This window comes from Adiantum capillus-veneris, chromosome 13, assembly GCF_014529385.1.
Source record: "Adiantum capillus-veneris isolate H3 chromosome 13, ASM1452938v2, whole genome shotgun sequence".
NCBI classification, from domain to species: Eukaryota; Viridiplantae; Streptophyta; class Polypodiopsida; order Polypodiales; family Pteridaceae; genus Adiantum; species Adiantum capillus-veneris.
The window spans coordinates 74,958,984-74,982,970 of NC_140943.1; the positions used below are offsets into that span (position 1 = coordinate 74,958,984).

The following is a 23,987-nucleotide window of genomic DNA, read 5'->3' on the forward strand; positions in this document are numbered from 1 at the left end:
TCACCTGGTGATTGGGTACTTTTACGGTTTGAAAAGGCAAGGTTAAAGAAGATCCAGGGCAAGGAAAGGTTGTTTCCGAAGCTCAGCATGCGTTACTATGGGCCTTTTCAAGTGCTTGATAAGATCAACGATGTTGCTTATAGGCTGAAATTGCGTGACACTTAAAAGATTCATAATGTGTTTCACTTGAGTCTTCTAAAACCCTTTTGGATGATGTGCCATAAGATATGCCACAGGAGGATTAGCTAGAAGTCGATGAACTTGATGAGATCTTGGTATTTGAGTAGATTTTGGCACATAAAGAAAGAAAAGTTAAGGGACAGGTTGCAAGACGCTATTTGGTGAAGTTCAAGAACTATCCACCTATGGATGCAAAGTGGATGGAAGAGCATGAACTGTCAGTCACCAAATGTATTGCAGCTTTACCTTGAGGCCTTTGGGTTACAGCCTACGTATGCCCCAACCCAACGTGTGCATAGGAGGGGTAATGATGGAGCTAGCACATCAAATGTACATACAGATTCAGTGCAATAGAAGTGTGCATCGCTCTTCAAGTGTTAAAGGTATTATGCTCACTTCTATCATAAATGGAAATTACAAAAGTATGAAGGTCTCATTAAGTCATTTGTATCTATGTGTTATGACCTTTCTTCGGGGTACATGCGATGATAAAAGCGTGCTAACATCAATGGCATGTATATATGGCATGCAATCGAGGACGTTTGCGATTTCAAGAGGGGGGTATGTCACGAGGACGTGGCAACTGCTAACCTTAGTTGTTGGTTTATTTCCGATGATTTTTATTCAATTTTTGGGACCCTCTTGTTGAAGTCACAAGTGGCCGGACATTGTGTGGCCAGCGTGAAATGGCTGATGGCCGAGAGAGTTTCACCTGTAGACGGGAAGGCCTTGTCGCCACGAGCTGGTCGGGCCGACCGGCACTGGAATCCGAGCAGTAAAAGGGTGTCTAGGCTCAGCTCCAAGTCGTTTAGGCCCTTCTCTACACTTATAAGTTGGTGGGTACTAGGAAATTAACTTAAATGTCACGTGACACATCTAACCCTATGTGTCCGTGGACAAGTTACAACACGACAAGGGTTCCGTCAGTCTAGTCAGTTTAGATTAGAAGTGTTCTGGCACTTTTGTGAGTCTGTTCGTAGACCGTGCATGCCCAGGCACTTAGTGTAGATGCATATCCTCTGGTTGCACACAACATGATCATAAGCATTCCCATCAGAATCCATCAGAATCCTTCAGGGGAATTTTCCAGTGCATTTTACCTATTTTCCCTATTTTTGACATTTTTTTCACTTATTATTTCTAAGTGACTTTTGTTGGAAAGTAGGTAGGGCAAATTGAGTTAAGTTTGTATATAAGCAAACCTAGGCTAGCACTAATTGGCAGAAGAGGCAGCAGGAGCACCTTGCTCAAAAGGCAACTTCTCAGCAAGATCCCCCCTCGGTGGTGTTTCTCCTCCAAGCAAGACATCCCCATCCTCTTGCGTTCTCAGCAGACCATCGCCATAGCTTCCCCAGCCTCTGGCGTTTTTCCATCCACAGCATCATCGCCATAGTCTTCACCTTCCCTTGGCGTTTTTCAGCAGGACCCTCATCGCCTAGACTCCCAGACCCCAACGTTTTCAGCATCGCCACAGCCTCGGGATTCAGCCATTAAGAACCAACCAGATCAGCGTTTTTATGAGCAGTACTTTTAGCGATTTCAGCCAGCCGAATTCAGCCCCAAACCAGCGTTTTTGGTCCCAGCAGAATTCAGCCTATTAGCGTTTTTGGACAGCAGATAAGGAGCATCAGATTTTAGCCATAGCGTCGGTCTCGTCGTCCCCGTCCTCGACATCGACCTAGCCTAGACTTGCATCAGTCACATGCATCCACTTTGTACCAGTTTGTGCAATCAATAGTAGACCACTCTCGCCAACGAGAGTGGGGCTTTCGGAGGAGGGATTTACAACGTCTCTGGTGTCGTATTCTCTTCTCTCTCTATCTCTCAGTCTCATACACTTACACGCACAGTGTCCATTCACTTTGTTAGTGATCATTGCACTCTCTCATTAAGAACGGAAGGCTCTCCCTTCCCTAAGAACAAAAGGAACCTTGAGCACATTATGGAGCACTCATCTTGAGAAAGAACAACATTCATTACGCTGCACCTTACATTAAAAGAGGCAAACTGAACACATGGCGGTCTGTGAGCTATTTGCCAAGTCCAACATGAAGAGGGGGCGCCCATTTTGAGAGAGGAGGCTGAATTTTGCTCATTAAGTGACTACAGAGTATAGGTGAGTAGTGGGTGCGAGTAGTGGGTGCAGGTTTCACAGCTTTAATATAAGCTTGCCTTCTCCCTTGTCTTATGTAGCGCGATGATTCCGCTCTCGTGCATCTCTCTCCCCCTTTTGAATACAGAAACGTGATGCCCCGCTCGAGGGCTTTTCATCTGTATGTACAGTTGTGTGGGTTCATGTGCGATTGCCGAGGCAAGAGCCTCTTGCACAGGTATTGGATTAGCTAGGTTCTAATCCTCCACAGGTAGATGTGAATTCGGAGAGATTTCAGGCGAGAAATCTCGTCCGATTCAAAGGGCAAGTAGCCCTACAGGTGCGGGAGCTCGAGGGCTTGCTACGGATGTGACCGACACGCGAAATGGAGCCCAAAACAGTGAATTACAGTTTGTTGTGTTTTGTAGGTTTAGGGTTTTGACCCTAATCGATCCCTAATACCCCCAGGAGGTCCGGGGAAGGGAGGGGATTGCTGTACATGCGATTTGGTGCATTTACGGGGCAGAAAACAGAGAATTCAGCATGCTGCAGATTCTCGCCAGGTTTGGGAAAGTGCTTGTATGCGCCGGGAAAGTCATCCAATGCATGGGGATTCTGGCTGTGAAGTTTCCTAGTACGTTATGCTACCGAAATCGGGCCAGAACAAGTCTTTTTCAGCCCAGATTATGCGGGACAGCTTGTAGGAAATCGCAGGTTTTATTCCCTTTTTGATAAGAATAAAGAAATACCGAAAGGGGCGCCAGTCTTTGGGGCCAACAGGTTGTCGGCGTCTGCTTGGAGCGCTCTAGCTTCCAGGCCGTGTTCATTTGAAGTGCTAATTCCCGTTACAGGTTTTATTTGCAAAGTTTCTCTGTGTCCTAAAGTGTGAAGTAAAGTTTCAGGTGAAAGCCAAAGCCTACCGCCCTGTGGGCCGGTTTCATTTATCTCCTCTTATAGTTCGTGAGTTCAGACTACTTTGAACTTATGAAGGTATATAAACCGCTTTTGGATTGCCAAGGGCCTTAAAATATGTATTGTGGGCTCTCTCTCTGGCATTCTACCGCGTGGAAAAACAAAGGAGAGCCACAAAGTTGTACCTTGTTGAAGTAATATAATAAAATACTGAAAGAGACGCCATCGTTTGGTGCCATTGCAGTTTGGGAGTGGAACTCCGCCACTTTGTGTCTCGTGTGGATTCTTTGTCCTTCTGTTCAATTGTTTGAAGTGCTACATGTCTGTCTCAGTCTACCCTTTTTAGTTGGCATGTGGTGCCCATCCCATTTCAGTGGTATTGTCACAATCTGGACACGTGGCTGCCTTGGTACACACACATGTGGCTGGCTGGCTGCGTTTCCGCTGACGTAGTAGACTGACATGGCAGGTAGACGTGGCATTGCTGTGTACCGACACTCTGCAGGGCATGTGGATAGAGGCAGCGCTGAGCGTACGGTAGAAAGGGGCAGCAGCGTGGGAATAGGCAGCCACGTGGCAGGGCTGTACGGCCAGCTTTAGGCTATGCAAAGGCTACGTTGAAGCTTTCGGGGACCTACTTTATTTTTTTTACGTAAGGCAGAGAGAGAGAATTTTTACTTTAAGTTTTTAAAGGCTTTTAAAACTACTCAAGCTTTTGAGTTTAACAGCTTTTGGGCTCTGCTATTGGCATCCCTTTTACTCTTTAAATAAGTGGGTAGGCCACTCAAACTCAGAGCATCTGGACGCAGAATCTGAGTGTGAGCACCTGCCCGCACTTTTGTACTTTGAACACAGATTAATACAAAAAGAAATACCGAAAGGGGCTCCAGTCTCTGGGGCCAATATATTTAGGTACGGAACTCCGCCGGGCCAGTGTCGAATCAATTGTGAACTGTGAATTGTTTTGAAGTGGTTATTTGTGTTGTCGCGGTAGATTCTTGACTTGGAGTGTCCAAGTCTGTTACAGTGGTATCAGAGCACATCCGATTTCTCTTCTACGGGAAATCCGATCCCTATTTTTTTTTTCCGCGGCACCTATGGCTTCAGACAAAGATCAGTCGACTCCCTTTGCATCCGGAGATGCGGGAAGGGATCACAACGAAGATTCAGGCAAGGAGTATGGCCCGCCTCAGCCTACTCAGGCGGAGCGTCGAGAGATGAAGTGTCAACAATTGATCGGCGACGCAACAAAGATGATGCTCAATTTTGTGAAGGATCCAAAATTTGCAAAAATTTGCAAAATATATGAGCGAGACTTCTTTCGAGGAGGTGCATAGGCAGTGGCATAAGACCACAAAACCACCCCGAAAACCCGCTCTCAAGAAACCTCCTACTCCCAAGAAGTATACAAAGAAGGAATTAGAAGAGGTGGTTGATGCATGAATTGCTCAGCTTTTTGACGCGCAAAACAAAGCTAAAAAGCACGACAAAAAGTAGAAGAAAGGCACCGACTTTCCGGGTTATTTGGGTCGTCAGTCGACATTTGAAAAGGCAAAGAAACAGAAGAAGCATGTTCGATTTGAAGGAGTACCTAGTTCTTCTTCTTCTTCTGACAGTGTTGGGTTAAAGGCCTAAATAACCCCTTTTTGTACATTTTTATACTTTGTCCAGGTTCAATATGAACCTGGACACAGTTTGTTAAAGTCACTTATAATAGAAGTGAGAAAACCCAAAACTCACTTATTGAGTTTTCCCAAAAAACGTGAGCTCTCTCTCTCTCTCTCTCTCCCTGCTTCAATCCCTAGTGTTTCCTCTCTGTTGCACTCCGCCTCCTGCTTCTTGCCCCAATCTTGCACTACATCGCGACGCGCACCTACCCGTACCTTTTGCTTCGCGCTTTCAACTGGTATCAGAGTCCTAGGGTTTCAAAACAGCCCTGCGCAGTCTGCTGGACAACGAGTTAAAATTGCTCTCCCGCGATCAATTTCGCTTCCATCGTGAAGCCCATTGCTTCCGGAGTCGAAAAGTTTACCAAAACTGTCCAAAACAGGTTGTTTTTAGGTCAAAATAGGTGATTTACAGGTTATAACAGGTCAAAACAGCAATACGCAGGTGTACCAAAGTTGTGGGATCACATGTATTGATGTTTGTCGTGACAAATTGAGTGAAAAGCTGAGTACAGGTGCTTGAAATTGTACTTTTCAGCTGAAATTTCAGATTTGGACAGTTTCATGTAAAGAAATCGTGGTCTATCGTATGCAAAGTCTTGTGGTTGCTCCTATTTACTGAAATTTTCAGCCTATTGCATCTCTCTTGTATACACACTTGTGGTTGAATTAAAATGGCTTCTTCCTCTTCCGCATCTCACAATAAAAGTTTGATGGAAATCAAACGGTTCGATGGTCAAGGCTTTGACCTCTGGCAAGAACGCATGCAAGGTATCCTTTTCTTAAAGGATTGTGAAGATGCATTGGAAGAGAATAAGCCGCCAGGTTTGTCTGACGAAGAGTGGGCCAGGTTGAATAAGAAGGCTATGGTCTACATCAAAATGGCTATCAATGATGACATTTTGATAGACATCAAGCGTTTGGACTCTGCTTATGCAATATGGCAAAAGCTAAAGTCCAATTATGAAAACACCAAGCCTGTGAACCAGGTGCATTTGATGCAAAAGTTGGTGAATATGCAGCTTGATGACTCGAAGTCAGCTTCTGAGCATGAGTGCTTTTACAGATGTGTTGAGTGAGTTGCAGGACAATGGGCTTCAACAATTCGATGATAAGCTGAAAGCTATTTTCTTGCTTATGACATTGTCAGATACTTGGGAAACCTTGGTTGTCTCTTTGAGCAACAGTCCCACCCTCACGTATGACGGTGTGAGAGGGTCTATTCTCAATGAAGAGATTAGACGCAAGTCTAGTGGGGAAGGTGGCAGTTCTGCCTACAATACAAGAGGTAGAAATCAAAAGCGTGATGCGGGCAACAGGACTCAAAATAGAAGTAAGAGCATGACAAAGGATAAGGATGTCACTTGTTATCAATGTGGCAGAAAGGGTCACAAGAAATCCGATTTGCAGGTATCTCAAGAAAGAGTAGGAAAGGAAGAAGGAAATGCAAGATAAGAAGAAGAAAGATGAGAAGAAAGGGGAAAAATCAGCAGGTGATTCCTCCAGGGATGCTGAGAATGCAAATGTATCCCCAAGACATGCTTATCTCGAAGAAAGTTGTCATTGATGCATTGCTCAGTGCTAATGATGGCCTATCCAAGTCATGGTTAGTGGATTCTGGTGCTTCATTCCATGTGACTCCATCTTTCTAGTGTTTTGCTACATATGCTGCAGGCAATTATGGCAAGGTGTACCTTGGTGATAATTTTGCTTGCAATATCGAGGGAATGGGTACTATGCGTTTGGCTCTTAACAATGGTCAAGAGCTTGTGTTGAATGATGTCAGGTTTGTACTAGGCATCAAGAAAAGTTTGCTATCTGTTGGCCAGTTAGATGCACATGGTTATACTACCATCTTTGCTGGGGATTCATGGAAGTTTCTTAAGGGCTCTATGTTTGTTGCAAAAGGGTTTAAAAGAGGTACTTTGTACTATCTTCGATGCAAAGCTTTGCCTGACAAGTTTCTTGCTGTTGCTGAAGTTGCTTCACACACGGAATTGTGGCATAAGAGACTTGGCCATTTGAGCCAAAAGGGTATTGATGTGCTTTCCTCTGTGAAGAGGGTTGATGTAAAAGGCAAAAACTTGGATTTTTGTAACGATTGTCTTTATGGAAAGCAAAAGAAATCTTCTTATTACTCTGGTGTCTCTCGCAAAGCTAATTCTCTTGATCTTATTCGCTCCGATGTATGCACTATGCCTGTTAAGTCTTTTGGTGGTGCATTGTATTTTGTTACATTCATTGATGACTGTACTAGGAAAGGATGGGTGGATTCGTTGAAAAGTAAGAGTGAGACTTTTAATGCTTTTAAGAAGTTTCATGCTTTTGTCACTACGCAAAAGAGTACTAAGCTTAAATGTCTCAGATCTGATAATGGAGGAGAGTATGTATCTACTGAATTTCAACGTTTTTGTGATGAAAATGGGATTAAAAGGAGTTGACAGCCCCTTATAATCCGTCTTCTAATGGTGTGGCTGAGAGGTATAATCGTACTTTATGCAAGAGAGTGCGTTGCATGTTGTCCACCGCTAATCTTTCCCAAGAGTTTTGGGGGGAGGCATTGAAAACTGCAGTTCATATTTGCAATCGTTCTCCTAATGGTACGCTGAAAAATGACATTTCAGAGGAGGTTTGGTCTGGCAAATTTGCCTCTTATGATCATTTGAGAGTATTTGGTTGCGAAGCTTTTGTTCATGTACGCAATGACTTGAGAACAAAGCTTAATATGAAGTCCATTAAAGGAGTCTTCCTAGGTTATGGGAAAGAAGGTGAAATGGGCTATAGAGTGTGGTTACCAGAGTTTAAAAAGGTAATACGCAGCCGAGATGTCGTGTTCAATGAGGCAAAATTGCTCAAGAATGCTACAAAATCTGATGCTAACAAGAAATCAATCAGATTTCAGCCTTCCGTGCCACCCATTGATGTTGAAAAAGAGCCTCATGATGCATTACCACAAGCTGAAATTGATAATCAACCGGTTAACCTTGAGCCAGAAGAGATAGGACATGATTTTGATGCTCCTAATGAGGATGGACAGCCACTTGAATTGGCTGAAAATGATTTTCAGCAGCATGATAAAGCTGAAAATGAGTTGCCTTATGATGTAGAACCGTTGCCTGAGAATGTAGATCATTAGGTACGCAGGTCAACTCGTTTGAGAAGGCAGCAGCAGAGATTTAACCCCTCTTTGGATCATGTAATGTTGATAGATGAGGGTGAACCTCTTACATATAAAAAGGCCAAATCATGTGAGTCAAGCAGTAAGTAGAAGCTTGCAATGCAAGAGGAAATGAAATCCTTGTATGCAAATGATACTTGGGATCTTGTGCCATTGCCTAAAGGGAGAAAGGCTCTTCGTAACAAATGGGTATACAAGATTAAGATCGTGGATGAAATACCCAAGTACAAGGCAAGATTGGTTATAAAAGGATATGCACAGAAAGAAGGAATTGATTTTCAAGAAATCTTTTCTCTTGTTGTAAAGCTTACAACTTTACATGTCCTTTTTGCTCTCGTTGCGGTGCTTGATTTGGAATTGAATCAAATGGATGTAAAGATAGCGTTTTTGCATGGTGACATTGAAGAGGACATATACATGAAACAACCTGAAGGTTTTGTAGTTCCTACACGCGAGGAACTTGTATGCAAACTGAAAAGGGCTCTGTATGGTTTGAGACAATCATCACGACAGTGGTCTAAGAAGTTTGACACTTTTATGCTGTCTCAAGGCTTTAAACGCAGCCATGCAGATCATTGTTTGTATACGAAAAGGGATGAAGATGGTAGTCCCATCATACTTGTTCTCTATGTTGATGACATGTTGCTTGCCGGGAAACATAAGACTAGTCTTGATGCTCTGAAACGTAAGCTAAATTCAACTATTTGCTATGAAGGATTTGGGTGATGCAGAGCATATATTGAACCTGGACACATTTTTTTAACGTGAGCTCTCTCTCTCTCTCTCTCTCTCTCTCTCTCTCTCTCTCTCTCTCTCCTTGCTTCGATCCTTAACACTTCCTCTCTGCTGCACTCCGCCTCTTGCTTCTTGCCCCAATCCTGCACTACATCGACGTGCACCTACCGGTACCTTCTGCTTCGCGCTTTCAGACAGTTCTTCTAGCTCATCTGACTCGAGCGAAGAAGACCGAAAAGGCAAAAAGCGAAGCAAAAAGCAACGCTTCGGAAAGGGCAAGAAAAAAGCAAAGAAGTCTAAATCTCGCCCCGTGATTGACAGTTCTACTAAGGACTTGTCTACAGACAGTTCGGACTCTGATGACAACAACTTTTATGCAAAGAAGAAGAATTTTTACAAAGCCAACCAGTATGACTTTCTCGAAGATAAAAGCAAGAAAGTCCGAGAGTTTAAGGAAGGTGGACAATCAATTAAATTTGACACTTTTTTTGGTTATAGAGATGCTTTGAAGGCTTTGTCTTTTGTACAACAGTTTGACATCGCTTTCGCAGAAGGGCGTTACTCAGAGCACTCTAAGATTCGGAGAGCTGCCTCTTACTTTAAAGGGAATGCTCGAACTTGGTGGTCCACGCTTCTTTTAAACAAGACTGTGCTAGTTAAATGGCTGAAATTCAAGAGCCTTTTTTTTTCTTCTTGGCTGACTCGAGAGTATGAACGTGATATACGAACTGCTTGGAACCATCTTCCAATGACCAAGAAGGACACAATGGACGCTTATTGCGAGAGATTCTGGAGCTCTTTTCTACCCGTCTCTTTATTTAAGAAGATCTCATTCACGGAACAGATTGAGTGGTTCACCTTGGGTCTACCTACAGAGATCCGAGACCACTGCTTGGAACAAAAGTCAACTTCCATTCAGGAGTTGATGAGTCATGCGAAACGGGGTTTTGCCATTCACTCTGGCAGTTTGACCTACCCCACAGATGAGATCATGACGCAAAGAGCCGAACAAACTTCGACAAATGAAAGTAGAAAGAGGAAGAGCAACCCATAAAAGAAAGATTCACGACCCAAGCTCACTCCTCAGGAGAGAGCTCGCTACATCAGGGAAGGGAAGTGCTTTGGATGCGGGGAAACTGGACATATCTCCGCAAAGTGCCCTAAAAAGGCACAGAAAGAACAGAACGACAAGGACGACGAAAGGCCTGAGAGTTCGAGAGCAGCTGAGGAACGTGGAAGAAAAGGCAAGATGAAAACAAGACTGGTTCTAGATTGCGTGAGTACGGATCCCAACACGTTGGACGAGAGTACAGAATTTTGCCGAGCTTGGGGCAAAGTGAAAGACCAAGAAGCCCTGATCTTCTTAGATGGAGGAGCCAAGGCCAACTTCATTTCACCAGAATTGGCGGCGCGGCTCGAGATCACTCTCGATCGGATGGGACCACTTGCGGACGCAGTTCTAGTGGCACCTGGCAGGGACGTAGCCATTACACCTGTCATTGGCAAACTTCGGTTGCATTGTCAGGGGTATTTGGGGCATGAGGACTTTTACATAATGTCTTTGGAAGGTTGTGATGTTCTCTTAAGAATTCCCTGGTACCACAAGAACAACGCCGTTGGTCGACTATCGGGCGAGGAAAGCAACTTTGACCACAGAGAAGGGCAGAACCATTGTACTTGATATTAAACTTAAGAGCGAGTCTGTCCCTATTGTATCGGCTTCAGCCATTTCAAAGTTAATGAAATCCAGTCTGTTTGTTTACTTGATCTTTTTGAAAGAGTCGAGTGATGCAGATAAGACCAATTTGTCTGAACTTGATAAAGAACGCCAAAATTTTCTCCACTCTCATGCCGATTGCTTCTCAGAGGGCCTGCCAGGCGAGTTACCACCTGCTCGTCCTGAAGATTATACCATTGATCTGATTCCTAGAAGCACACCAATGAACCGGCCACCCTGCTGTGTGAGCCGAGCCCAGAACAAAGAGATTATGAACCAAGTGAAAGACCTCTTGGAAAAGGGTCTTGTCCAGCCTAGTACTTCACCGTATTGCTCTCCAGTGTTGTTGTGTTTTGAAGAAAGACGGATCTTGGAGAATGTGCATCGATTATAGAGCTCTCAACAAAATCACCATCAAGAACAGATTTCCGATTCCTAGGATCGATGATATACTCGACCAATTACAGGGATCCTCGTGTTTTAGCAGGATTGATTTGAAGAGTGGATATCATCAGATCCGAATCGCGCCGGGAGACGTCTACAAGACAGCCTTTCGAACGACTTTTGGGTTATTTGAGTTTTTGGTGATGCCTTTTGGCCTAACCAATGCTCCTGCGACATTTAACCGGATGATGGACAAGATTTTTCGAGAGTACAGGCTATTTGTTGGCACTTTCTTTGACGATATCATTGTTTTCTCCGAGAATGAGGCAGAACATAGAGATCATCTGCTTCAGGTCTTTCAGGCATTACGAGATCACAAGTTAGTGATTAATACGAAGAAAAGTGAATTTTTCCTACCAGAGATACACTTTTTGGGACACATTGTGTCAGCAGCAGGAGTGCAGATGGATCCGGCCAAGATAGAGACTATCCGTGATTGGCCCGATTTGAAGAATGTCCATGAAGTTAGAAGCTTCTTGGGATTGTGTTCGTACTACAGGCGGTTTATTCGAAAGTTTGCAGAGGTTGCTTCCCCTTTGCATATCTTGACACAGAAAGAAGTCCCTTTCTCGTGGGGACCCAATAGAGGTAATTGCCTTTCAGACTTTGAAAGAGAAATTGACTACGGGACCAGTTTTGACTTTGCCGGACTTGCAGAAGTCATTTGAAGTATATTGTGATGCTTGTGGTCGTAGTCTGGGTGCGGTCTTAATGCAAGAAGGCCATGTCATTGCTTACAAGAACCGATTGTTCTCAAGGCCGGAATTGACAACACAGATTTATGAGAAAGAGCTTTTCGCGGTTATCCATGCTCTTACTCAGTGGCAGCACTACCTACTCGGAGCGGATTTTACTGTCTTTACACACCATCAGAGTTTGCGCTACTTCTTGTCACAGAAGCAGCTATTGGAAAAGCAGATGCGGTGGGCGAACATCTTGTCACAGTTTCACTTCCAGATTGTCCATGTTCAGGGACATAAGAATTTGGTGGTAGATGCTTTGTCTCGGAAGCGGTTGGTTCTGGCTATTTCCGCGATACATCATAGGAGCTTCAAGGATATGGTCGACCAGTATGCCATAGATCCGGATTTTGCAGACGTTTTCAACGGATACGGGATGGGGAGACAATAGCGGGATATTCCATTCGGGATGGCTACTTAATGAGGAAAACCATGTTGTGCGTTACACAGCAGTTGAGGAAAAGGTTATGACCGAATGCCACTGTCCGCCTTTTAACGGTCACCGCGGCATTGCTACCACCACGAAAGGCGTAGAGAGATACTTCTTTTGGCTGAGACTCAAGAAGAATGTGGACGAGTTTGTGCGCAGGTGCTTGGCATGCCAGCAGGTCAAGTTTGACAGGCATAAAGCACAGGGATTGTTACAGCCTTTGCCCATACCCACCCACCCCTGGGAAAGTATTGCAATGGATTTCATTTTTGATCTCCCGAGAACACAGAGTGGTCACGATGGTATCTGGACTGTTATTGACAGATTTAGCAAGTAGGCTCATTTCATTCTGGTGAAGAAAACAGTCAAGCCGGGTCACTTAGCGAGACTGTTTGTGGCCCAGATTTTCAGATTACATGGCATGCCTAAGACGATTGTTTTCGACAGGGACCCCAGATTTATGAGTTTGTTTTGGAAGGCAATTTGGGAGAACATTGGCACGCGGTTGCAATTCTCGTCATCTTTCCACCCGCCGACTGATAGGCAATCTGAGATTGCCAATTCAGTGGTTTTAGATTTATTGAAGTCTTATATCTTGGATTAGAAGACTCAATGGGAAAAGTATCTACCTTTGGTGGAATTTGCCTACAACAACACGATACACTCTTCGATGGGGAAGGCGCCATTTGAGATTATTGAAGGTGCTGCGAAGGTTCCACCCTTCCTAAGCACGAAAGATAAGATTTTTGAAGCTGATGAGTATACGCACGACTTAGACACGGTTTTTGCCAAGGTCTGTGAGGCTTTGCAGAAATCTCAGGAAAGACAGAAAAAGGCAGCGGATCGCCATCGTCACGATTTGAAATTGAAGGAGGATGATTGGGTGCTCTTACATTTTGAGAAGGCACGCTTGAGAAAGAAGAAGGGAAAGGAGAGGCTTTTTCCAAAGCTTAGTATGAGATACTACGGACCTTTCCAGATCTCTGAAAAGATCAATGATGTCTCCTTCCGACAAAAACTATCTGACACTTGGAGGATTCACAATGCATTTCATGTGAGTCTCTTGAAACCTTTCAAAGGTGATGTGCCTGAATACGGGGAGCTTGATCAGCAACCCAAAGTGGAAGAAAATGAGGAGATCCTTGTTCTTGAACAGATTTTGGCACATAAGGACACAAAGAATAAAGTAAAGTAAGAAGGCGGTTCTTGGTTAAGTTCAAGAACTATCTGGCATTGGATGCGAAGTGGATGGAGGAGGAGGACCTAGCAGATACTCCTCAGATTGTGAACCTTTACCTTGAAGCTTTTGGTTTAGCATAGTCTATTCCAAATGGAACCCAGAATTCAGCTTGTCCGGAGATCTGGTGCAGTGGGTTTGCACAAGAGGAGAGTTACTCCACTCCTCTGTCAACAGATGCCTTGATTTTAGAATACTAGAGTCACTGATGTCTCGTTGAGCTTCAGGGATACTGAGAGCTGACAGTATTCTGCTGTATGACTTTATGAAATGGAATTCTTGAATACGAAATTGATTTATTCTTGACTTGTTTTTAAGTGCAGGAACTGATAGACGAAATGACTGCAGCATTTTGGTCTAATTGATCTCGAATAGACATGGTTGCAATAGGGGTTAGTCAATCGGGCGTCTAGGAGGTCCTGAGTGGATTTAGATGTGATTGCTACCTGCATTGCCGATAAATCATGGTCTAAGATGTGAATGAATGTTGAATGTCATGTGATGTCTTGTGATGTGACTGTCGATTGGTACATGTGCTAGATGTGTGTTCCTAGTGCGTAGGTACTAACAATCAGTGTCTGCTAAGGCAGTTTTTGGCCTCTGTCTGTTTTGCAGGCGTAATCGAGGGCGATTACAATGCTTTCAAGAGGGGGGTATGTCACAATCTGGACACTTGGCTGCCCCTGGTACACACATGTGGCTGGCTGGCTGTGTTTCCGCTGGCATGGCAAACAGACGGGGCAATGCTGCATACGGACACTCTACAGGGCATCTGGACTGAGGCAGCGCTGAGCGTACGGCAGAAAGGGGCAGTAGCATGGGAATAGGCAGCCACATGGTAGGGCTGTACGGCCAACTTTAGTCTACGCAAAGGCTACGTTGACGCTTTTGGAGACCTGCTTTATTTTTTTTACGTAAGGCAGAGAGAGAGAATTTTTACTTTTAAGTTTTTAAAGGCTTTTAAAACTAGTCAAGCTTTTGAGTTTAACAGCTTTTGGGCTCTGCTTTTGGCATCCCTTGTACTCTTTAAATAAGTGGGTAGTCCACTCACAACTCAGAGCATCTGGACGCAGAGTTTGAGTGTGAGCGCCTGCCCGCACTTTTGTACTTTGAACACAGATTAATACAAAAAGAAATACTGAAAGGGGCGCCAGTCTTTGGGGCCAATATCTCTAGGCACGGAACTCCGCTGGGCCAGTATCGAATCAATTGTGAATTGTAAATTGTATTGAAGTGGTTATTTGTGTTGTCGCGGTAGATTCTTGACTTGGAGTGTCCAAGTCTGTTACAAGTATTAGAGCTTCAATCGTGTGGCTTTTAGAAAGCATACGTATCCTGCCAAGAATAGATGGTGTTTTTGGATTCCACGGAGTATCTGCAATTTCTCGTCGACGAGCTTCACGACATTCTCCCAAAGCATCCTTAGCAGAATCTCCCAATTCTGTAGAGCTTTCAACAATACTTAAATTACATGTTGCTGCCTCTGTTGCCTATTGTTGTTGTTCCTCCTCCGGCACCAAAAAGCACAAGGGCTTCTAATCGACAATCTACTCAAGTCTTCGATTCCAATCGGGGGAATTTTTCAGAATATGGTTCAATCTCCTAAGTGTACCAATGCAACCGCCTCCTCCACCGCCATTGCCACCACCTCCCCTACCTCCACCTAGATACAATGGTTGGAGTCCGTATGGTTTTCCCTATTATTATCCACATCCTGGGGTTGCACCATACCAACCAAAAGATTTCAAGGATGGGGAAATTGCAGTAAAATTTTTCAATTTTTATGTAGTGAAAGATAAGAAGAAAGCCTTGCAGTTCCTGCAAGAGTTTGACAACATCCATGCCTTGGGGAATTACACAGAAGAAACAAAGATCTTACGAGGCGCAGGATTCCTCAAAGATAATGCTATGCAGTGGTGGAGTTCAATTGCTACCCAGCCGCTTGCTCCAAGGACTTGGTAGGCTTTCAAGAATATTTTTGCACAAAGCTACATGACTTCCCTGATTGAGGTACAAATCTTGTCAGAATGGGGAAACTTGAAGATGCTTGCCACGGAAACCATGGAAGACTACAACCAAGGTTTCTTGATGTTTACCTTCAGGTGTCTTTCTTCAAGTTGATTCCGTTGGAGGACCAATGCGAGTGCTATATATTTGGATTGCCGTCACCATTACAAGAATATTCTCTCTCTAAACAAGTATCTACTATGCAAGAACTCATTGACCATGCTGCGGTTGGTTACAAACTTATGAAAGGAAAATTGGAAAGAAGCCTCGACCCCAACGAACCACTTCTCAAGATTCTCGTGACAACTCGACTCAAGTGGCCAGACCTTGTTTGACTCAATGTCAACGAGAGCCCTACTACAAGAAGGCCGATGCTTTGAATGTTTCTAGATGGGACATACCTACAACAATTGCCCTACTAGAGGGGATACAACTCCAAAACCACCACCTACAAAGAGAGCCAAAACTGTGGTGGGACTTGTCCTCGACATCTACGGCATCGCTCTGCAAGGTTCCAACAAACTATGCAAAGCCCACGGAAAATATAAATGGCTTCAAGGCACTTATCTTCTTCGACCTAGGAGCCACATAAAATTTCATCAATCCTGAATTCCTCAAACAGATGGATTTTGGGTACGATCAATTTGTTGGAGAACTTGAAGCTGAGCTAGCCATCGGGCAAACTCAAAAAGTTGCAAGTCACGAGACTATGACAATCATTATATATATTTGCTGGTTTCTTTTCCTTGATTTTCTTTTAATTTTTGGGACCCTCTTGTTGAAATCATAAATGCCCGAACATTGCTTGGCAGTGTGAAATGGCCGTTAACCGAGAGTTTCACCCGCAGGAGCTAAGGCTAACCAGCCACGAGATGGTTGGGCCGATCGGCGCTGGAATCCGACTGTTAAAGAAGTGGCTAGGCTCAATTAAAGTCATTTAGGCCCCTCGGCAGGACTTTATAAGTTGGTGGATATTAGGAATTAAACCAACTGGACACATGGCAGTAGGAAACCTACAGGTCAACGCACATCAAAATATCTCATCCCAGTTGGGGGCGCCCAAAATGAAGAGGGGCTAGCTAAGTGAACATTGTGTGTGTGTGTGTGTGTGTGTGTGTGTGTAAGTAGTGGGTGCAGGTGATCATAGCTTTAATGGATATCTTGCCTTCTCTCTTGTCTCATGCAGCGCAATGATTTGCTCTCGCGCATCTCTCTCTCCCCTTTGCACATATGGTAATGCCCCACTAGTTGGGCTTCTCAGATGACCATGTACAGTTATGGGGGTTTTATGCATGTTTGCCAAGGCAAGAGCCTTTTGTACAGGAACCGGATTAGCTAATTGTTAATCCCCTACAAGTACGCACAGGTCCATCGCGAAGGAATGAGAAAACAGAGAGTTTTCTCACAAGTAAACTCATCTGATTCAAAAGGGAACTGTTCCATTGCCTGCGGGAGCTTCTGAGACACGCGTAGATGGGTTTGCTCCACTCAAAATGATGCGAAACAGAAAATTACAGCCTGCTGTGTTTTTCTGGAGGTTTAGGGTTTTGCACCTAAATTGCAAGGTAATGCCAAGGGAGCCTTGGGAAAGCCTTGGGTGCTTGTACAAGATAATTTAGAGAGATTTCCCGCGAGCTATCTCGTCTAATTCGAAGGGCAAGTGACCCTACAGGTGCGGGAGCTCGAGGGCTACCCACTCGAGTGATCGGCACACGAATTGGAGTGCAAAATAAAGAATTACAGCTTGCTGTAATTTTTTACAGGTCTAGGGTTTTGGCTAGTTCTGATGCCTACAAGTCCCAGGAGCTTTGGGGAAGCTAGGGAATCACCGAACAGGTGTTTTGGTGCAAATTGCAGGCCAAAAACAGAGATTTCAACGTGCTGTAATTTCTCGCCAGGTTTTGTAAAGTGCTCTAAAGTGCGTGGAAAGTCATTGGTTTACTTGGGATTTTGTCCGTGGAGACTTCTATTGTCACAAGACGGGCACCACGTGCCAATAGAAAAGAACAGACCGAACAGGCTTTTAGCACTTCAATAACAACTGAACTAAAAGAGAGAAGACACGTGACACGGAGTGGCGGAATTCCACCCGAGAGAGTATTGGCCCCAAACCTTGGCGCCCCTTTCGGTATTTCTTTATATTGCATCAACACAGTACAAGCCGGTACTCCAAACTCTGCACCTTCTCCAGGAAGCATGCTAGAGAATAAACCCTAACCTCATATTTAAAGGCCCTTGGCCTGAAAAGCAGTTACTGTGAAAAGCGTTCAAAACTCAAAAGCTTCTGGTCCCAAAAGCAAAGTCAAAAAGCTGCCAGCGTAAATCATGGAAATCCGTATAGCCTGCCACGTCATCAGCCAACGCAAAACGCAGAAATCCGTATAACCTGCCACATCATCATGTCAGTGCAATTTTTGGAATTCTGCCACATCATTAGTTTGTGTGTGTGTGCAGGTCTTGCTTTATTTTAATCCTTTGTCACTTGGGGCCCCATCGAACGGGGCCTCTATAAGTTGGTAGGACTTCTTCTTCTGTTACTTGTTCTTCTTAGGGTTTAGGCCCCTCGGCCGACATCTGCAAGTTGACTCCATTCTTCAGGGCTTTGACACGTCAACAGTTTGTTACATCTACTGCGGTTATGTTACCAAAATTGGGCTAGAGTAGGGGAATTTCAGCCTGATAAAAGTGGGACAGCTTGTAGAAGTTTACAGGTTTTTCTCAAGTGCTATAAGAATAAAGAAATACCGAAAGGGGCGCCAGTTTTTGGGGCCGATTGGGTGTCGCTGTTTGGTTGGAAGTGCTCTAGCTGCCAAGCAGTGTAAAGATCGGGTGAAAGCTAAAGTCTTCTGCCCTACGGGCCGGTTTTATGGTTCGTGAAGTTCCTTAGTGTTGTGAAGTTCAAGTAAAGTTTAACAGTGTAAAGATCGGGTGAAAGCTAAAGTCTTCCGCCCTACGGGCACAAAGACACAAAGCACAAAGCACAAAGCACAGGAACTTGGAATTATTGTAACGGGGATGGGCACCATGTTGTCGGGGTATATGTGTTTGAAAGGTCGGGAAGGCACGGGCCCTCTGGCTATGAGAGGTGTGAGAGAGAGCACAATAGACACAGAAAGCACTTGCAATCACCGTAATCATAAATAAATCTGGAGTACAGCTTAATCAATAGCCAAGGCGGGCCGTTAACGACACCATCACTGGATTAACTGAAAACTAAGGAGCTTAAGCTCCTTATACAAAGATTAAGCGGGCTGTGAACGGCTCCATGACTTATTAATATGATTAACAAAGCTTAAGCTGATGACGGTTGTAACAAGACGGGCACCAGGTGCCAATGGAAAAGAACAGACTGAACATACTTTTAGCACTTTAATAACAACTGAACTGAAAGAGAGAGAGAGCACACGCAACACGGAGTGGCGGAATTCCACCCCAGAGAGTATTGGCCCCAAACCTTGGCGCCCCTTTCGGTATTTCTTTATATTGCATTAACACAATACAAGCCCGGTACTCCAGACTCTGCACCTTCTTCAGGAAGCATGCCCAAGAATGAGCCCTAGCCTCATATTTAAAGGCCCTTGGCTTGAAAAGCAATTACAGTGAGGCTTCAAACTCAAAAGCAATTGGCCCAAAAGCTGCCAATGTAAATCACAGAAATCCGCACAGCTGTCACGTCAGTAGTCAGCACAAAACATGGAAATCCGTATAGTCTGCCACGTCATCATGTCAGTGCAAATTGCGGAGATCCGTACAGTTTTGCCACGTCATCAGCTGGTTGCGTAAGCCTTTGTGTGTGTGTGTGTGTGTGTGGGTCCTGCTTTATTTATGTCTCTGGGCCCCATCGGATGGGGTCCCATAAGTTGGTAGGACTTCTTCTTCTGCTGTTGCTTGTTCTTCTTAGGGTTTAGGCCCTTCGGCCGGTGATTTGCAGAGTGGCTCCGTTCTTCAGTGGCTTGACACGTCACCAGTTTGTGACAACGGTGATGGAGATCTCCTCCATGTCGCTCTCCTCCTTCGTAGATGCTCTCTTTTCTTCTGCCTCAATTTCCAACAAGAAGCTTCAAACTCTTCTTCTCATACCCTTGACGTTTCCCTTCCTCCTCTTCTCTTGCTTTCACTGAGTCGACGGAGAGAGAGAGAGAGAGAGAGAGAGAGAGAGAGAGAGAGAGAGAGAGAGAGAGAGAGAGAGAGAGAGAGAGAGAGAGAGAGAGAGAGAAGAAGAAGAAGAAGAAGAAGAAGAAGAAGAGAGTTTTAACGTCATAGGAAACTATCCCAAGAGACCTTAAAGATCTAGCCGACGAGGAGAGTTGAACTTAAGACCTGTTATTCAAGAGGGAAATGGCATAACCAATCTACCACGCTTGGGTGATAGAGAGGTTATACCAATTTCCTCTTTTTATTAGCGCACACACACACCCACACACACACCCAAGAAGAAGAGAGTTTCAAAGTCGCAGGAAACTATCCCAAGAGACCTTAAAGATCTAGCCGATGAGGAGAGTTGAACTCAAGACCTGTTATTCAAGAGGGAAATGGCATAACCAGTCTACCACACTTGGGTGATAGAAAGGTTATACCATTTTCCTCTTTTTATTAGCGCACACACACCCACACACACACCCGAGAAGAAGAGAGTTTTAACGTCGTAGGAAACTATCCCAAGAGACCTTAAAGATCTAGCCGACGAGGAGAGTTGAGAGAGAGAGAGAGAGAGAGAGAGAGAGAGAGAGAGAGAGAGAGAGAGAGAGAGAGAGAGAGAGAGAGAGAGAGAGCGAGCTTAGTCGAGAGAGAGAGATCAAGAGAGTTCCCCCATGCCTTCTTCTTGCCCTACTCTCTCCACCACGAGCTCTCTTCCCCTCCTCATGCCTTTTCTTCGTTCCTTCTCTTCCTTCATCGTTCATGCCTTTCTAAAGAAAAACCCTCCTTTTTTTATTTATAGCATCCCTCCCTAATTTAACGACGACGGCGCCGTCATTGTGGGAACAAGGGTTGCTGATGTGGCAGGCTGGCATGACAACTGTGCGAAAACGGGCGAGATTAGTACCGAATAGGGGCGCCATGCAATGCTGAGGCATTTTCACTTCATGGGCGATGGCATTCGAGCCCTGCAACGGCCGCCACGAACGCTTTCTCTCCCTTGTGCCCTCTGCTCGTTGGTCGATGCCCTCCTCCATTCTTTTCTTCCTTCCCTTCACACCCATATGCCTATTTAACTCAATGGGCAGCCAACTCCCTTTTTGGGCGGCCATTGGGCTTTAAGCACATGCGGCCCTTGATGCTTATGGGCGGCCATGCCCTCAATGGACACCACATTCGGTTTACATGTCGACTAAAGCATCGCCTCGCCAACCACATCATGTTTCTCCGAAGCCTGGCTTACATACTCGACCAAAGCACTGCTAGGCGTGGCTTATCAACCAAAGCATTGCCTATCACATCATTTCAACCGAAGCATTGCCTACCACAAGGTCGGTCCTGAACTGCCTTGCCACTGCCATTTTGGACATATCTCGCACTCCTCCTCAAGCACTTATTGTGCTCCTTGAAATGTCTCGTTCATCATAAATATCTACCAAAGCACTGATAAGTACAATACTTGGTATGCATATCAATCAACATTGCCAATCACCACATTAGGTTTATATCTCGACCATGGTAGTGCTGAGCACAACTCTGGCAGCATACCCCGCTATCAATGCACTGCATGAGATGACATTCCGTACAAGATGCTCCTCGAGCACTTATTGCTCTATTAAGTGCACCATATTCCAATTTCTAGTTGAAGCCCAAAAACTCCCAGACGGCACACTGACCGAGGCGACCAAATTGGTACGGAACTGGTCCCCAGTGAAACTTCAACTAGCAATATCTTGGCAACCAGAGTTGCGATTGCCAATCTGAAAAGACCGACACACTCACAAGATGAGCACTTCAGGCTCATGCACTTACTTCATCCTTGATCCCTTATCTGCAGTTACCCAATCCAGTACAGATTTGCAAACTGCTCAAACTTCAAACTGTCGTAACTTCCTCACCGTAGCTCCAATTGACGAGCCATAAAGACAGGTCTGTAGAGCTCCTTGAGTACTATAGTTCTAGTCCATAAACTTCGTATAGTCAGGGTCTTCTGTTTTGGTAGTCATGAGGAGCTGATCGCCCCCTCTTCCACACACAGCTTTTTGTGTTGTCTACTCTGTGTGTGTGTGTGTGTGTGTGTGTGTGTGTGTGTCACGTGCACATCTACCCTATGTGTACGTGGACAAGCTACTTCATGGCAAGGGTTCAATTCAGTTCAGTCAGCCTAGATTAGGAAGTGATCTGGCACTTTTGTGAGTCTGTTCGTAGACCGTGTATGTCCAGACACTTAGATTAGATGCATATCCTCTGGTTGCACACAGCATGATCATCAGATTTCCATAAGAACCCATCAGGAGCATTTTTACAGTGCATAGACCTATTTTCCCTATTTTTGACATTTTTCACTTATTATTTTTAAGTGACTTTTGTTGGGAATTGGGTAGGGCAATTTGACTTAGCAAGTGTATAAGAAACCCTAGCGCTAGCACTTTCTGGCAGAAGAGGCAGCAGGAACTCGGTTTAACAGGCACCTTCTCAGCAGGACCCCCAGCAGGCCTAGCTTTTTTGGAGCAGGAAGACCTAGCGTTTTTCTTCAGCAAGATCAGCCCCCTGGCGTTTTGGCATTGAAGTTCAGCCGGCGACAGCAAGACCACAGCAAAGGCCTAGCGTTTTTGCAACAGAACACAAACCAGCCCTAGCGTTTTTGGATTAGCAAGGAAGCCTAGCGTTTTGCAGATGTATCACGACGGAACCTCATTAAGCACCAGCGTTTTCAGTTTTCAGCAGTCAGACATCGCAGTAGAACTCCCGAACCTCGCAGATCTCACCTTCCCGCAGCAAATCCTCGTCGCACGGTCAGATCCAACGCAGTGTGCAGATATAGTCTGTCACAAGACAGGCACCACGTGCCAAAAGAAAAGAGGAGATTGAACAGACTTTTAGCACTTCAACAAATATAGTACTGAGAGAGAGAGACGACACGCGACACGGAGTGGCGGAATTCCACCCCAGAGAGTATTGGCCCCAAACCTTGGTGCCCCTTTCGGTATTTCTTTTTATTGTATCAACGCAGTACAAGCCGGTACTCCAGACTCTGCACCTTCGCCAGGAAGCATTCCAGAGAATGAGCCCTTAGCACATATTTAAAGGCCCTTGGCCTACGAAAAACAGTTTACATGAAAAGCCTTCAAACTCAAAAGCTCCTGGTCCAAAAGCAATGCCAAAAAGCTGCCAGCGTAATTTACGAAATCCGTACAGCCTGCCACGTCATCATGTCAGCGCAATTTTCAAAAACTGCCACGTATCAGTTGCGGGTCCTGCTTTATTTTAATCTTTATGTCACTTGGGGCCCCATCGGATGGGGTCCCCATAAGTTGGTAGGACTTCTTCTTTTGTTACTTGTTCTTCTTAGGGTTTAGGCCCCTCGATTTGTGCAATCAATAGTAGACTGCTCTCGCCATAGAGAGTGGGGCCTTCTGAGGAGGGTTTGACAACATTCTAATGTTGTATTCTTCTCTCTATCTCTCAGTCTCATGCACCTTCATTCACAGTGTCATTCACTTTGTTTGTGTCCATTGCACTCTCTCACTAAAGGAACGGAAGACTCTCCCTTCTGTAAGTAAAAGGAACCTTGAGCACAGTTCGGAGCACTCATCTTGAGCAAAGTTCAACATTCACATCCGCTGCACCTTACATTGGTATCAGAGCTTTGGCAGTGTTCTGTATCACTCAAGGAAAGAACCACAAGAACCACATAATTTTTTTTTAAGTCCTCTTGGACGTGCTGATTTCTAATCGTGTTTTTGAAGAGTAACAGGAAATCCAAGAAAGAAGGGCTTGTCCGGCCTCCCCTTGTGCCTCTTTTTACTCATTGAGAGCGTACCGTGCACTTAGCGGCCGGCCAATCGACGTGAGGTGGGAAAAAGCAACCTTGGTGTGAGCGCAAGGCCGCCAAGGGGTGCGCCCACGAAAAAGAGCAGAACTCGGGTGAAGAGAAGATCCTTCTCTAACACAGATTGCAAGCTAAAGAAGAACCTCAAGAACCTCAAGACCCTCAAGTCCCTCAAGAACCCAAGAGCCACAAGAACCCAAGTTCCTCGTGAACTTAAGAACCCAAGACTTCAGTGGATGGTCATCACCCGAAGCGGAATGGATACTTCGCATGGAGGTGGTGAGCATGGGAGTGGCGAAGAAGGGTTTTCCCCACTAGGAGGTTTTTCCGACCCTCCCCCTTCCCGATCTACCACAAGGATTGCACTAATTCCTATGGAGGAGTTGAAGCAGTTGGTTATGGACAGGAAGTTAGAACGCAAAGAAAGAAAGGCAGCTATTGAGCGTGAGCGTGAGTAAGCGCACTTGGCAGCCGAAGAAAGAAGGGCAACCATAGATCGTGAATACGAAGAAAGAGTGGCAGCCATAGATCGTTGTCGTGTTGTCGTACGTCTAAATGGAGAATTTCATATAGGAGTCACATATTCAATGTTTTTTATGAATGCTCGGAATATGGTTAGGAGCCTAGCATTTCCGCACGATGGAAAGCTTGCAATGGCCGTCATGTGGTGTCGGAATGG

General features: G+C 45.0%; 1 protein-coding gene across 11 annotated transcripts in view; it reads left to right on the plus strand.

Annotated features, from left to right (window-relative positions):
* The window catches only part of LOC147444267 (uncharacterized), a 44,916-nt gene that overhangs the window by 10,892 nt on the left and 10,037 nt on the right, over positions 1-23,987 (plus strand). The gene's annotated exons all lie outside the window — the stretch shown is intronic.